At 41.3% G+C, this 16422-nt stretch overlaps 1 long non-coding RNA gene across 8 annotated transcripts in view; it reads right to left on the bottom strand.

Annotated features, from left to right (window-relative positions):
• Positions 1–16422, bottom strand: part of LOC137636847 (uncharacterized) — a 62107-nt gene that overhangs the window by 10782 nt on the left and 34903 nt on the right. The window lies entirely within an intron of this gene.

Below are 16422 nucleotides of genomic sequence, written 5' to 3' on the forward strand. Positions count from 1 at the left end.
ACGAATGTATATAAGACTTCCCCCATGGCTCCCTGCTCGTTGATCATATGGTGTCCTATAGCTAACATACTCTCGAGGACAAGGAGTATTAGCATCGAGCTTGCTTTCTTGTAGACATACTGTTATAGGGGGAGTGCTCACGTATGAGGAGCTTAAGTTGTTCATATTTCGCCCTTAAACCCTGGCAATTCCATTGCAGAATGGAGGAAAAAACTATGTTTTATTTTTTGGAAGACACCTTAGATGAAGTCTTCCCAATGGCACTATTTGATCTAACAATGTTTCCCGGAGGTAACTCTAGAGAGGATCTTGATATAGTGGGTTTTGTGTTTCTCTTTTTCTTTGTGTCCTTTTGATCTAATTGTTGAGGAGGATGGTGGACCTCAACTTGAATTTCTGATTGGTTCAATTTACCTTCTAGTTGTTCAGAAACATCAGCAGACAAGATATCATATTTATTGGAAGTCGTGACTTTAATGTTTCTTATGGTAGGAGGAGAGAGGGAGGGAGGGTCTCTCTCTTTTTCGATTAAAAGGTTGTGATCTGTCAGTTTTTGCACCTTCCCCACTACGGGTTCACCAGGTAAATTGGTTTCGAGTGCAACCTCCATCAGATCAGGCAAGGAAACGGCCTGTGAGAGGTTTGTACTTTTGTTTAAAATCGGAGTAGTTGGCTTTTGAATAATTTTCAGATCTTTAAGTGTCCGTTTTGATTTTTCCACAATTTCTGGATATAGATTTTCGATGGGACTTTCAACCTCTTTAACTACTTTCATTTGTTTCTTTATCTTAGAAGTAGAGATATAATTTTCGTCTGTGTGGTTTGACAAGTTTTTCTTCAGAACCATTGAAAAAGGTTGCCCTGGTCTTATTTGCTTTTCAAGAGCTCTTTTACGAGCCTCTTTAAAAGTAACCCTTTCCATGGTCCTAATGGCCTGAATTTCTTTTTCAAAAATAAACTTTACACAGCTTTTAGATGTAGCTGGGTGTGCTTCCCCACAATGTATGCAATTAGGGTTTTCTATGCATACTCCATGACTACTTTTTCCACAGTTGGCACAAACAGCTGGCTTATTGTTTAGTTTTTTCTTTACATTTCTGGCTTAAATGGCCATACATTTGGCAATGATAACATCGCAATGGTGACGGGATATATGGTTTTACCTTCAAAGATAGCCATCCAGCTTTTATAACATTTGGTAATCGGCATTGATCAAATGTTATAATCAGAGTAGCAAGAGGGATACGTTTGTTCTCCAACTCTCTTTCTCATTCTGACTACTTTAACTACTCCTTGACTTTTCAGTTCATCCTCTATTTCTTTTCTCCTCTATATCCAACAATTCTGGAGCATATATCACACCTCTACTCTGGTTGAAAGTAGGGTGTGAAACGCATTTTACGCTATGACCATTCAATGTTGTAAGTGTTTTTTAACCTTTCACCTTGTAATGGGGACAGTGTCTCTATCAAGAGACTTCCATTTCCCTGGGGTAAAATTTTTGGCTGCCCTCCACATAAATTAACTATTTCTCTATTAGCTTTAAAAACATTTATACGCTCATTTCTTCCGTTTTCAAATTCCAAGATAAAAATTTTTTCATAATTCACTACTTCATAGTGACCAGGTAATACTTCTACTTTTCTATATCTTTCTGTACTGTCATCATTTTTCACTCTCTCTCTCTTCTTCTCTAGCGTTTTATTATTCACATGACGTGAATAAGGTTCTAACGTTACAATGTTAGAACCCGAGTTGGGAGCTGTCTGTACCGAGGTCCATGTTTGTATTTTCCAGGTCGTCAACAGAGGTGTTGGGTTTTTTTTGAAAAAGCAAGCCGGGTTATCCACCTCTTATCGGAGGATGTCAGTCCTCCTATCCCATGTGGCCCAACACGAGAAGAGGCTTCAGCGGGGACCAGTCCTCTATTAGAGAGGGGCTGCCTCTCTTAAGGTGGGCGTACACTGGTCAGTGGGGGTAGTTAGCCCCTCCCACCGTCGACTCCAATGCCTGGCGTCACCCATTACCCGCAAATATGGGTGACTTAAGACCGGATCACTGGAGCCCGACTCTTAACAGACTTGGTCTGCACCCAATGGGGTCTGCCAGAGGGTGATGGCATCTAAATTGGCACAGGTTGAGATGGAATGCAGTCCATCCCACACTGTGCCAGATCCAAAGCAGCATCCAAAGTAAAATCGAACATGCCAAAGTCGTCAACAATATCGAGCCCAAAAGGAAGAGATGGGAGAAAAAAAGAAATAATCAAAAGTAAAAGAGAAAGTGCTGACTGATTTAGTTGAATCGACAGCTGGGCACCGAGGTCCAATGGGAAATAGTTCCCACTGTTCATTAGAGCCCAGCTGCTAATCCCTAAGCCCCCCATCCTCGTCAAGGCTTCAGCATCTGGGGGGTGTTCTTACTGAAGGCATGAAGTTCACTGACCCTTTTAGCCGAAGCCAAGCACACTAGGAAAAGTGTCTTGAGGGTGAGATCCTTCAGGGAGGCTGAATGTAATGGCTCAAACCTGTCTGACATGAGGAACCTTATGACCACGTCTAAGTTCCATCCAGGAGTTGCCAAACGACGTTCCTTAGAGGTCTCGAAGGACTTAAGGAGATCTTGGAGATCTTTATTGTTGGAAAGATCTAAGCCTCTATGTCGAAAGACCGAAGCCAACATGCTCCTGTAGCCCTTAATCGTGGGAGCTGAAAGGGAGCGAACCTTTCTCAGATGTAAAAGAAAATCTGCGATTTGGGCTACAGAGGTACTGGACGAGGACACAGATGCTGACTTGCACCAGTCTCAAAAGACTTCCCACTTCGACTGGTATACTCTAATGGTAGAAGCTCTCCTCGCTCTTGCAATCGCACTGGCTGCCTCCTTCGAAAAGCCTCGAGTTCTTGAGAGTCTTTCGATAGCCTGAAGGAAGTCAGACGAAGAGCGGGGAGGCTTTGATGGACATTCTTTACGTGGGGCTGACGTAACAGATCTACCCTTAGAGGAAGACTTCTTGGAAAGTCTACCAGCCATTGAAGTACCTCGGTGAACCACTCTCTCGCGGGCCAGAGGGTAGCAACCAACGTCAACCTTGTCCCTTCGTGAGAGGCGAACTTCTGCAGTACCTTGTTGACTATCTTGAATGGAGGGAATGCATATAAGTCCAGAAGAGACCAATCCAGTAGAAACGCGTCTATGTGGATTGCTTCTGTATCTAGGACTGGAGAGCAATAGATTGGTAACCTTTTGGTCAACGAGGAGGCAAAGAGGTCTATGGTGGGTTGACCCCAAGTAGCCCAAAGACTCTTGCCCACGTCCTTGTGGAGGGTCCATTCCGTGGGTATCACCTGACCCCTCCGACTGAGACAGTCTGCCAAGACGTTCAAGTCCCCCTGGATGAATCTCGTCAACAGGGAGATGCCTCGATTTCTTGACCATAAGAGAAGGTCCCTTGCGATCTCGAGCAGCGTGAAGGAGTGCCTCCTTGCTTGGAGATGTACGCCAAAGTTGTGGTGTTGTCTGAGTTGACCTCTACCACTTAGTTTCGAAGAAGCTTTCGAATATCATCAAGGCCAAGTGGACTACTAATAGCTCCTTGTCGTTGATGTGCATGCTCTTCTGACTTAAGGTCCACAGACCCGAGCATTCCCGACCGTCCAGGGTCGCACCCCAACCCAAATCCGACGCGTCTGAGGGCAACACGTGGTTTGGGTTCTTGACAGCTAGGGATAGTCCCTCTCTCAGACTGATATTGCTGTCCCACCATTTCAGGCATGCCTTTACTGGTTCGGAGACTGGGAATGATACCGTCTCTAACGTCTTGTCCTAGTTCCAGTGAGAGGCTAGATGGAACCGGAGAGGCAGAAGGTGTAGTCTCCCTAGTGAGACAAACTGCTCCAGGGATGAGAGAGTCCCTACGAGACTGTTCCAACTCCTGACTGAACAAACGTTTTCTTTTCAGCATTAGTTGGACTTCGAGCAGGGCTTGACTGCGAATCTCCATCCCCAAATATAGAATAATCTGGGATGGGATCAGTTGGGACTTTTAGGTTGACCAAAAGTCCCAACTCCCTGGCCAGACTCAACGTCCAATGTAGATCCTGCAGACAGCGAAGACTGGACGATGCTCTGAGAAGCCAGTCGCCCAAGTACAGGGAGGCTCGGATCCCCGATAGATGGAGGGATTTTGCCACATTCCTCATGAGCCTCGTAAACACGAGAGGCGCAGGACTGAGGCCAAAGCACAGGGCTCGAAACTGGTACCCCACATTCCTGTAAACAAACCTCAGAAACGGTTGGGAATCCGGGTGTATAGGAATGTGGAAGTATGCCTCCTGAAGGTCGAGAGAGACCATCCAGTCGCCTTCCATAAATGCTGTCAATGAATGAATGAATGATTTAAAGTTTTCAGGCATCCTGACATCTAAGGTCATTGACGCCGGGTAACATTTAATTTATATATACAAAAGTAAAAAATGAAATAAAATAAAAAATTAAAGAGTATTCAATTAAAATCATAAAAATTGAATGTCATAAAAGTTAAATATTTTTCAGAAGACCTGCTTCTGAAAGAAATCTAAAAATGCCACTTGCATGGTAGGACACATCATTTCCAAGAATCTTGGCAAGGATGAACCTGCCACCCTCACCTCGAGCCTCAAACAAATATCTATTCCGCAAGATGTCATAATTGGGGCATTCGGTCAACAAATGCCTTACTGTTAGAGGTACTAAACAGTTGTCACAATACGGTTGCTGTTGGCCCTTCAACAGAAACTCATGTGTCAACCGAGTGTGACCAATACGGAGACGACAAAGAGACGTCTCCCATTTTCGGGGCATCATATTATACCTCCAAGGAGATATGTCATTTGTTACTTCCCTCATTTTATTGCCATCTTGACTATCCCATTGCTGTTGCCATTTATTGCAAACCAATTTCTTGATGTCAGGTAAGAAATCATTACAGGGAATGGGATATCTTCTTGGCAGCAACTCTGATGCAGCCTCCTTAGCCAGTGAATCTGCCTTCTCATTCCCGGACACACCTACATGTGCTGGAACCCAACAAAATTGAACTGTTATACCTCTCCGTCCAATAAGGAAAAGCCATTCTAAAATCTTTAAAACTAGAGGGTTATTAGAATTAAAAGCTTCCATAGCTTGAAGGACACTCCTTGCATCACTAAAAATTGTAAAATTACCCTCCTTCTCCAACGCTATTTTCTCAATAGCAGTTAATATGCCATACAGTTCGGCAGTAAATATGGAAGCGGTCAGAGGAAGTGCACCTCTACAATTAAAACCATTACTATGTACTCCAAATCCAACGCCAGCATCAGATTTGGAGCCATCAGTATAGATAAAAGTTGATCCTCTATGTTCTTTAACATGTTCATTAAAAAGAGACCTGGCTTCTATGTCTGACATATTCTTCTTATCTCCGATAAAATATTTACAAAAAGATATCTCTGGTAACTTCCATGGAGGCGTTGATGATATCTTGAATGGAAGTATCTTATTTCTAATTATATCCTGACTATCTAATAATCGTTTCACCCGAAAGCCATAAGGTTGAGGGGATTTTGGGTGCAACTCAAAGTATGATGCTTGTCTTACAAGGCTTGCAGTCTGAAAGGCTAGAGAGTTAGGGAGTCTTTGCAATCTAAACCAATACCGAAGAATGGAAGACATTCGGTAAAGGTCTAGAGGTAACTCTCCAGCATCAACAAGGAGACTTGGGATAGGCGAGGTTTTAAAAGCTCCAGTAGACAATCTAATACCTGCATGATGTATCGAGTCTAATATTTTTAACCGGCTTGGGGTGGCTGAAGAATATACCTCACAACCATAACTAATTTTGGAAAAAATCAAGGCCTTGTATAATTTTAAAATAGTATTGCGGTCTGCCCCCCATGATGTATGGGATAATACTTTTAAGATATTCAGAGCTTCAACACATTTAGCTTTTAGCGCTTTTAGGTGAGAAACCCATGTAAGTTTACAGTCAAATATCAAACCTAAAAATTTGGTTTCCGATACACATGGTATCCGTTGACCTTTAATGTATATATCCGGGTCTGGATGTACTCCCCGGATACGACAAAAATGGACAATGGTAGTTTTACTTGTCGAGAACTTGAATCCATTCATGTCAGCCCACTGGATAATTTTATCAATAGAGAGTTGGATTTTTCTCTCAACCATTACCATTCTAGTGCCAGCAAATGATATTGAGAGATCATCCACAAATAATGTTGAGAGAACATCCTGGGGAATGGCTGAGGATATCCCATTAATTGCTAGTGCAAAAAGGGTTACACTCAGCACACTACCCTGAGGAACTCCTTCTTCCTGGCACTTACTCTCTGATAGAGTTTCCCCCACTCTCACTTGAAAAACTCTACGTGAAAGAAATGCCTGAATAAATAGTGGCAGCTCTCCTCTCAATCCCAATTCATGAATGGTTTTAAGAATACCATATCTCCATGTGGTATCATATGCCTTTTCAAGGTCAAAAAATACTGTAACATGGTGCTGTTTGGAAGCAAAGGCTTCACAAATAGAAGACTCAAGTCGTATCAACACATCAGTCGTTGAGTGCATTTTTCGGAATCCACATTGAATCGGTGATAAAATGCCTTTCTTTTCAAGGTACCATATCAGCCTTGCATTGACCATCTTCTCCATAATTTTACATAAACAAGATGTCAATGCAATAGGACGATAGTTTGCTGCTAAAAACTTGTCTTTACCGGGTTTTAAAAAGGCTAAAATAATGGCTAGTTCCCAAACACTTGGGTAACTATGATCATGCCATATTCTATTAATAATGCTTAAAATAAATAGCTTTGTATTAAAATGTACATGTTTAATCATTGCATATGGAATTCCATCGGGTCCAGGGGCTGTATCGTTGCAATGAGCAAGTGCGGAATCAAATTCTCTTTCAGTGAAAGGAGAATTATACGACTCTTCCCTTCTTGTTGCAAAATTTAAAATTTTCTTTTCTTCAGTGCTCCTATACTGGTGACCAGGGGCTCCTTCACACTTGCTGGATACATTTGAAAAATGATTAGCCAAGGCATTGCTAACTTCATTTGCTTCAGTTACATACTGGCCATTCACCTTCAACACTGGTGGTGGGTTGGGGGTGAATTTGCCAGCTATCTTTTTTACTTTCCTCCACACAGAAGATGGTGGTGTTCTACTGTTAATGGAGGAAACAAAAGACATCCATGACTGGCGCCTTGCTTCTTTCATGGCACGACGGAACTGTGCTCTACATTTCTTGTACATAATTAAATTCTCATCAGTTCGGAGTCTACACAATCGTGTTAGAGATCTTCTTGTGGCTCTGTGGAGTGCAGTTAGTTCTGAAGACCACCACGGGACTGGTCGTCGTTTGAATAACCCTGTTGTTTTGGGAATTGAATTGACTCCTGCTGTATGAAGAGTTCCATTCAGCAGGTCTATAGCATCATCAATACTTTCAAACTGTTCTGCTCTCCCTTCGATTTCACTTAGCTCAGAAAATTTAACCCAGTCTGCCTTGTCTAGATTCCAACGTGGCGATCTTTGCAAAGGTGGACCCTTGTTGGTGTTTATAATGATTGGTGCATGATCACTAGTATGCCAATCATCTAATGTCCTCCAATCAAAATCAAGAAGGCAGTTAGAGCTTGCAATTGAAAGGTCAATGCATGACAAAGTACCTGTCTGAACATGGAATTGCGTGGGCTCTCCTGTATTAAGGAGCCCCACATCCTCATTCTCCACAATTGATGAGATAATATTGCCCCTTGTGTTGGCCAAAACATCACCCCATAAAGGATGTCTACCATTCATATCTCCCAGTAAGAGAAAAGGTTGAGGGAGTTGTTGAATAACTTCTGCTAAATCATCATATAAAATATCATCATTTGGAGGTAAGTACAGAGAGCATATTGTATATTTTCTCCCTATATCAATTTGTACAACAACTGCCTGCAGGGTTGTACGTATAGACATGGGTATTTGGGGAACATCTCGACGAATGTACATGAGACTTCCGCCATGGCTCCCTGCTTGTTGATTATATGGTGTTCTATAGCTAACATACTCTCGAGGCCTAGGAGTGTTAGAATCAAGCATACTTTCCTGTAGACATACTATCATGGGGGAATGCTCATGAATTAGGAGCTTAAGTTCTTCATATTTTGCCCTCAAACCCTGACAGTTCCATTGCAAAATGGAGGAAAAAACTATGGATTATTTCTGGAAGACGTCTTGGGTGAGGTCTTCCCATTAGCAGTTTTTAATCTAACATTATTACTTGTAGGTTTCTTCAGAGATGGTCTTGTTATGTTGGGTTTTACGTTGGAGTTTTTCTTTGTATCTTTTTTATATATTTGTTGAGGGGGATGGTGGACCTCAACTTGAATTTCTGATTTATTTAAATTGTCTTCTGGTTGATCGCCAACATCAACAGACAAAACATCATATTTATTCGATGTCATAATTCTAGTATTTCTTATGGAAGGGGGTGAGAGAGATGGAGGTCTCTCTCTTTTACGATTAATAGGTTGCAAGTTACCAGGTTTTCGTACCTTCCCCACTACAGGTACACCTGATAACTTGGTGTCAGGTGGAATCTCCATTAAATCAGGCAAGGATATGGCCTGGGAGAGGTTAGTACTATCCTTTGTAATGGGGGACAAAGGTTTGATAGTGGTGGGCAATGTCTTTTGGTTGATACTCAATGATAAATCTTTAGGAGGAGATGTTCTTGTCTTATGCAGCACTTTATCAATAGATTGTGAATTCCTTTTTCGAGAACTACCTACAGTAGTAGGTGGGTGAGATGATTCCCGAGGAACTTTTTCTCCTGTTTTTAATGTTTTTGCATAAGTATTAGATTTATTTAATAATCTCTTGGCATGCCCCACGCTTACATGTTCAATAATTGATTTATTGAGGGCAGCCTCTTCTAACTTATAAAACTGGCAGCTCCTATCATTAGATTTATGATTAGAGTTGCAGTTTAAGCATCTTGCCTCAAGTGTACAATCCCCATGGTAAATTTTGGAGCAAGTATTACAAATTTTTTCATTATTGCAAACTTTGGAAGGATGTCCAAATTTAAAGCAATTATAACATTGCAGTGGCTTCTGCTTAAAAGGTTGAATTCTGATCCTTTCGTTTTCTATGTCTATGTGGAAAGGTACACCAGCATCCTGGAAAGTAAGAACAATCATTGATGTTCCAGGTACTTTATGTACTTTCCACACTGATAGGGGACACATGGCCAATATCTCCTCTTCAGTAAATTCATACAGATCCCTATTAAAAACCACTCCCCTTCCATAGCTAAAGTTTAGATGGGGTTTGATGTCCAATTTTATATCATCATTTACTGTCTTCAAATTAGACAGTATAACAGACTGTGTGTATGACTTGGCCTTTATCAAGAAACTTTTCTTCCCGAATCGAGATATATCTCCAGGTGCGATCGTACCTACCTTCCTCTGAAGAAATTTGCACATCTTGAAATAATTTTCCGTACCTCCCACAGATTGAGCAAGAAGCCACATTGGTGGTTTTGGCTTTCTTTGGGATGGTATATCTGCCTCTATATCTTTATCAGCCCAGTCTGCTGGTCTGTAGACATCCAGATCTTTAGGTGCCCCATCACAAAGAGCACCCTTAACACTCATATTACCTACTTTAATATCAACAATGTTACAGCTTGCATTAAATGCTTCCTCATGACAATTAAATGATAACCAAGATTCCCAATTATCATCTTGAAGTTTCATTCTAATTTCTTTTATTGATCCGTAACACTCAAATATTTTATGTAGCACATCATAATTAGCTTCTAAAGGGATTTGGGTAACGTGCAGGACTTTCAGTTTTCCTGTGTTGCCCAAATTACCCTTTTTCAGAATGTTTAAAGAACAGTCCTTTTTAGTTCCTAGGTCGTCAACGGAGTTTTCTTTAAATGAATTGCCAGAGGTCGTCAACAGTGCCGGGGGCGAGTCAGCATATCCAGGGGAGGTGGGGTCATTTTCACAAGAATCCATCATAAAAAAGAAGAGAGAAGAGTGATTTTTTGAAGTTTGATTTACCTGCTTGAGAACATTAAGGCATCACATGTTGGGAAGGAAATTTACACTCTCCACTACCGGCACAGTGAGAGTATACTTCCCAGATGGTCCACTCCATACCCTACCCGAAGGATAGCATCAAAACAGATATAGAGGCACAGGTGTAAGCTGAACCCGCCTGTTAGGACTGAGACCAAGAAACTATGGAATCATCCTCCCCATATCTGTAATGACGGGCTTCCGGCCAGAAGCCGAGAGTCCTACCCCAAGCATTGGATCCCCCTGGATTCCGAAGACCCAACACTTGGAATAGTTCCGCCAAAAAGGTCCAAACCATCTTCGGGATGGCTGAGATCATCCTATACACTCACATATAGCTTTGAGCACAAAGGCCTCCCAACCGCGACACCTTTCACATTCATCAAAGCAGGCAGCAATACCGGATGCAGAAACATCCGCCCAAGTGGCAATAACAGATGTAGAAACATCCATGCCATAAAGAGAAAAAAAAAAAATAATAAATATACATATATATGTAAAAATATACACATATACATATGGAAAATTTTACTCATAGGGTTGGGACAGCATCATGAAAGAAAGTTTATAATATTAGGAGAAGGTTGAAGCAATATAAAGAGGAAGAAAAAGATAAGAAAGAGAGAAATTTAGATTCGAACTGGGGGAGCAATTTCCCCAAGTTCGAGAGCCCTCTTGCCCGTCACCAAGATTCAGCATGGGAATGAAATGCCGTGCTGAAGCTCAATGACTTCATCAAGGCATTCTCTCATTAAGAGGGAAATGCTGTCAAGACAGCCTGGTAGACTTCCTCGTGAAGTTTGTCTTGACAATGAACACATTGAGCGCACTTGCCTCTTACGTACTCCTGCAGTGAACATGGCTGCCAGATCATTGGAGCCATCCCTGAGGGACTTGTTCCTGCAGAGAATGTGGCTGTCAGATCATTTGAGCCATCCCTGAAAGCCTTGTTTATGCATGACATAATTGTACAGCAAAACTTCAAACGCTCGAAAATAGCTCTGAAGTCGACCTGTAAAATCTTGGAGCATCTCATGGCCAGGCGCCAGGGAGAGTCTATGAGGTTTGAGAAGTCTATCTGGGCAGAGGCAGGAACTCCCAAGCCGAGAACTTCTCTCGTGTCATATCAGACTCTCGCTCTATAAGCCAGCTTAAAAGTAGGGAAAGCAAAGGCTGTCTCCCCCAAACTCCTCCTGGTGATAAACCAGTCGCCTAGCAAACGTAAAGCTCTCTTAGAAGAGCGAGAGAGCACTAGCTTATAAAACAACGGCTTCGAAGTAGCTAGGCCTAGTGTAAGCTCTGACGTTTAGGCGAACGAGGAGCAGCAGTTACAAAAAGATCCGGACAAAGATCCTTAAAAATCAGCATGATTTATTAAAAGTCCATAGAGGGCTAAGCAGCTTTAGGCTCCTCTCCGTCTGACAGAGTCCTCAAGGGAATATCAGTAGGAGGGGGAACAGCAACTTCCTCATCTGAAGGAACCTTGTCCGACAATAGCCGAGTCTCAAGCAAGGGAGAGACCTACCGTGGTGGCAATGCTTTACAAGCAGAGTCCACACGCACTGGTGCATTAGTAGCGGACCAGGACGCAACGTCATGTAACTGCTTGACAGTCTGTGAACTGTCAACAACAACAGGTGCGTGAGAACGCACAGCGTCCACTCGAGACTGCTTTGACCGCCTAGTCTGAGCAATCAAAACAACTCTAGAATGCGGAGGTTGACGCTCAGCGTCAAAACAAGTCAACTCCGATTGTTGGTGAACGTCCTGAACGTCAACAGGAGCATCAGCAAGTGGCCTAACGTCCAAATGTGGCTGAAAATCCACACGAGACTGCATCGTGTGGTTCTAAACAACCTGACTGACGTGACTTGGCTACGCCAACGTCAACAGGACGCACAAAGGAACGTTAGGGTGGCTGAAGGCCAGGATCTCGATGAGATAAACGGCTAGGCTCAACGGACTTATCGGCAGAATAGTCTTCCATAAGGGAGGCAAGCTTATTCTGCATGTCTTGCCGTACAACCCATTTAGGATCAACGGGAATGGTTGCGGTAAGAGACGAGGGTAACGTCTGTGACTGCAAAACCTTGCCTACAAAAAGACTCTCGGAGTCTATGTTATGCTTTTGTTTAGGCGGCGAGCAGTCTTCCGATGACTGCATAGGGTCAGAGCTGTCCTAATAGTTAAAACCAGGATGCTGGACCTGTCCTGAAAGGACTGACTTTCGCTTAAAGGGCCTCGAAACCTTGTTCCACGGTTTCTTATGCGAAAAGCCTTCGGATGACGAGGAGAAAATCGTCTCTCTCCCCTTATGGTAGGGGTGATCTTGGTAAGATACACCTGATACCATAGAGGGAACGTCTGTTCGCTGATCAAGGCCTCTCGAACCCATAAGTCGTACGACATTACTTCTCCCCTGGGCTTGGGAGCTTGCAAGAGGTCCCGGACTAGGCGAACGACAGGCACGAACAGACGAACCCTCGGTCGCAACACTGATAACACTTTGCGCAATATCACTATATCACTACGATTTTCTGTTTTGCACTTATTTCACTGAAATCGATTTTTTTAACAATTCACATTAGGTATGAATAAAACTGATTTCTACCTGAAGCACGCAATTCTACCCTCTATCAAAAGGTTATAATTGCGAAATCAGTCGTATAATGTAAGCACATTAATACCAGCAAAAAAACAGTAAACATATTTTAAGATAAAAAGATCAGTGGCTGGGGAAGAGACTAAACACTAGTTCATTCAAAACTACGTTTTCAATCTCTCACCGTACAGTGCCTTGGGACGAGAATAAAAAACTAAAAACGCTTTATCCTTTCTCCCCGTACAGAGACTAGGGACGAGAGTAACTCGAGAACAACGTTACTCGCTTGGGACGAGATAAAGATCGGAACGTTCTCTCTCCTCTCTCTCCCTCCGTCTGTATCTCTCTCTCTCTCTCTCTCTCTTGATTTCGCACCGAAGAGAAGAGCCCACTTACGTTTCGTCAAAAAACAGGTTATTTGACCAAAGGAAAAAACTGAAAGGTTTTTCAATTAAAAAGTTCCTTTAAAATAGAATTTAAAACATTTAAGCTTTGAAAGAAGAATGAACAAAACGTCAGAATCGATTTACTCTTTCTGCAAAGTGAAACCGTGATACTCTCTCTCTATCGTAACGATAGAGCGCAAACTGCGTAGCATAAATAAACTAAACGTTAGTTCATCTTTGAAACAGTACGAAGACTATTCAAAGAAAATCTTTCATAAAATATCTACTAAAAAATATTCATTTAATAAGTTTTAAATCATTAGCTCTGTAAAAGTTATTTACGATTGAAAGGGCTCAACGTTGTTTAACTTCGGTTTCCAAGTTAGGACCGCCTACTCTCAGGAAAGGTCGCATATAAACAAATCATTAAAATTTATCTTGATGTTTATTATAAATGGAAAGCTAATCGAAGAGGCCTAATAAAGGCGGGTGAGATATAAAATATATAGAGGAAAATCTATAATTAATTTATAACGTGATAAGATAATTGCTAAAAGCCTAAACACACTTCCGTACTAAGGGAAGGGTCGGCCATTTAAAAGTCAAGGAAAGTCCAAAAAACAATCCAAAGTCATCAAAAATTAAATCTATCCAAAAACGAGTTCAAGATTTAAGTTGAAGATAAAACACCTGTACTGCGAAAGCTCAAACCAAAATGAAGTACTTCACCAAATATGTTGAGAAAACTCCAGGTTCTACAGCGAGTAATGATACGTCTTGTCGTCAAGGTCGACAGAGAAGAATTGAAGTGTTTGTTTACATGCAAGAGTGGTATCTGGCCGATAGTTGGCGCTGGTGGTCACACCCGCAACCTTCATAGCGATCGCTCGCGAGTTTTTGAGTGTGTTTTCTGTCGAGCCGCTGAGTAGCAGCTATTATATATTCACCGGCGAAGTTAAATATTTAAAACTGAATATTAAAATCGCTTCAACCAATTTATCATCATTAATGAAATACTACCACAAGAGGTAGTGGCACCCTAGCAGTACCAGCTGAACTCGGTTGAGTCCCTTGTTAGGCTGGGAGGAACGTAGAGAGTAGAGGTCCCCTTTTTTGTTTCATTTGTTGATGTCGGCTAACCCCCAAAATTGGGGGAAGTGCCTTGGTATATGTATGTATGTATCACAAGAGGTAGTTTTTTTAGCAAGTGTCAAAGTAGTCCTTTCTCTCCTGTTTTGATTAAAATTCTAAAACTTTATTAGGAAATCTTATCTAAAAGTACTTAGCAAAGTTTTCTCAATACCTACTCTTTGCTTTCTGTTCAGAATTGATCCAAACTACCAAGATATCAAACTATAATTATCTTTATAATCTACTGTAGTTTACATTTATAAAGAAAACTTCTCAGAGTAATTCTAAAAGCAAATAAAACTAGCACTCTGGAAATAACCAATTCACTGAATTATGTCTAAAAAGTCTGAGCAGCAGAACTACCAAGTATAGAATATCTATTGATTAAATTATTGATATTTAGTTTAATATAAAAAAATAGCAACAGGCAGAAATTAAACAATTTTGTCATCCATGGAGGTCCAGAAATAGTAAATATATTGACTAGGAGACATTAATGAAAATTAAAAAAATATATTAACACAATCAAATATTTTTGCAGGCACATTTCAAATTCATTCTTGGTGAAGGAAAATCTTATCAACGAACTATAGTCAATTTCTTTTAGCGAGGCAGATTTGCACCGACTCGCAGAGGTGCCCTTTTAGCTCGATAAAGTTTCCTGATCGCTGATTGGTTGGACGAGATAATTCTAACCAATCAGCGACCAGGAAACTTTTCCGAGCCAAGAGGGCACCGCTGCGAGTCGGTGAATATCTGCCTCGCTAAAAGAAATGGACAATAGGACAACTGTAATCTCACTCCTCTCTTACTGAACCCTATTATTATTATTATTACTTGCTAAGCTACAACCCTAGTTGGATAAGCAAGATGTTAACTTATAAGCCCAAGGGCTCCGATAGGGAAAACAGCCCAGTGCAGAAAAGAAAGAAGGAAATAAATAAACTACAAGAGTAATAATTAACAATTAAAATAAGATATCTTAAGAACAGTATCAACATCAAAATAAATCTTTCATATATAAACTATGAAAACTTATAAAAAAAAAGGGGGGGAAGAGAAATAAGACAGAATAGTGTGCCCGAGTGTACCCTTAAGCAAGAGAACTCTAACCTAGGATAGTGGAAGGCCTTGGTACAGAGGCTATGGCACTACTCAAGACTAGAGAACATTGGTTTTATCTTGGAGTGTCCTTCTAAAAGAGCAGCTTACCACGGCTAAAGAGTCTCTTCTATCCTTATCAAGAGGAAAGTAGCCACTGAACAATTGCAGTATAATAGTTAACCCATTGAGCAAAGAAGAATAGTTATAAAAATTTCTATAAATCCTAAAGGATTAATTACTAGTTCTAATTATTACCAAGATTGAATTTAAAATAAAAAACTTTCCAGATTAAAAATTATGAAAATTAGCTACTGAAGAACAGTGACTTTCAGAAGGTCCTCAAAGACATCTGGTGATACAAACAAACCCAAAATACATACATACATATACCAAGGCACTTCCCCCAATTTTGGGGGGTAGCCGACATCAACAAATGAAACAAAAACAAAAAAGGGGACCTCTACTCTCTACGTTCCTCCCAGCCTGACAAGGGACTCAACCGAGTTCAGCTGGTACTGCTAGGGTGCCACAGCCCACCCTCCCCCGTTATCTGCCTAGACAATTTAATAAACTGCCAACTGAAATGAAGGACCTAAAGGGAGCAATTGAATTTAAGAAGAAACTAAAGACATTACTTTTCACAAGATCATATGATTTGGAAGATGCCACAATCAAAGAATTGTTTAAGTTATAATGAAAATGTTACGTTAGATGATTGATATGGACCCGCCCGAGAAGTAGTTCACTCGACTTCAGTGGAGTGTTGGATTTAAACCCAAAATAAGTAAACACGTAACATGAAGCTTCATAATGCTGCTGCTACCTCCGCGGTCATCTAAGGCACCGGAGGAAGCAGCAGGGCCTACCGGAACAGCGTCACAATCGCTCGCCATTCATTCCTATTTCTAGCACGCTCTCTTGCCTCTCTCACATCTATCCTCAAAACCAAAATGAAATCATAAAATCTCAGTTATTGCATCAAAACCTCATAATGAAGTACAGTAATCAAACAATATGTAATTCAATACAGTAAGCAAGACGACATGTGACTATTTGATGACCTTTGCTTCTG

The sequence above is a fragment of the Palaemon carinicauda genome, unplaced genomic scaffold (genome assembly GCF_036898095.1).
Source record: "Palaemon carinicauda isolate YSFRI2023 unplaced genomic scaffold, ASM3689809v2 scaffold409, whole genome shotgun sequence".
Taxonomy (NCBI): domain Eukaryota; kingdom Metazoa; phylum Arthropoda; class Malacostraca; order Decapoda; family Palaemonidae; genus Palaemon; species Palaemon carinicauda.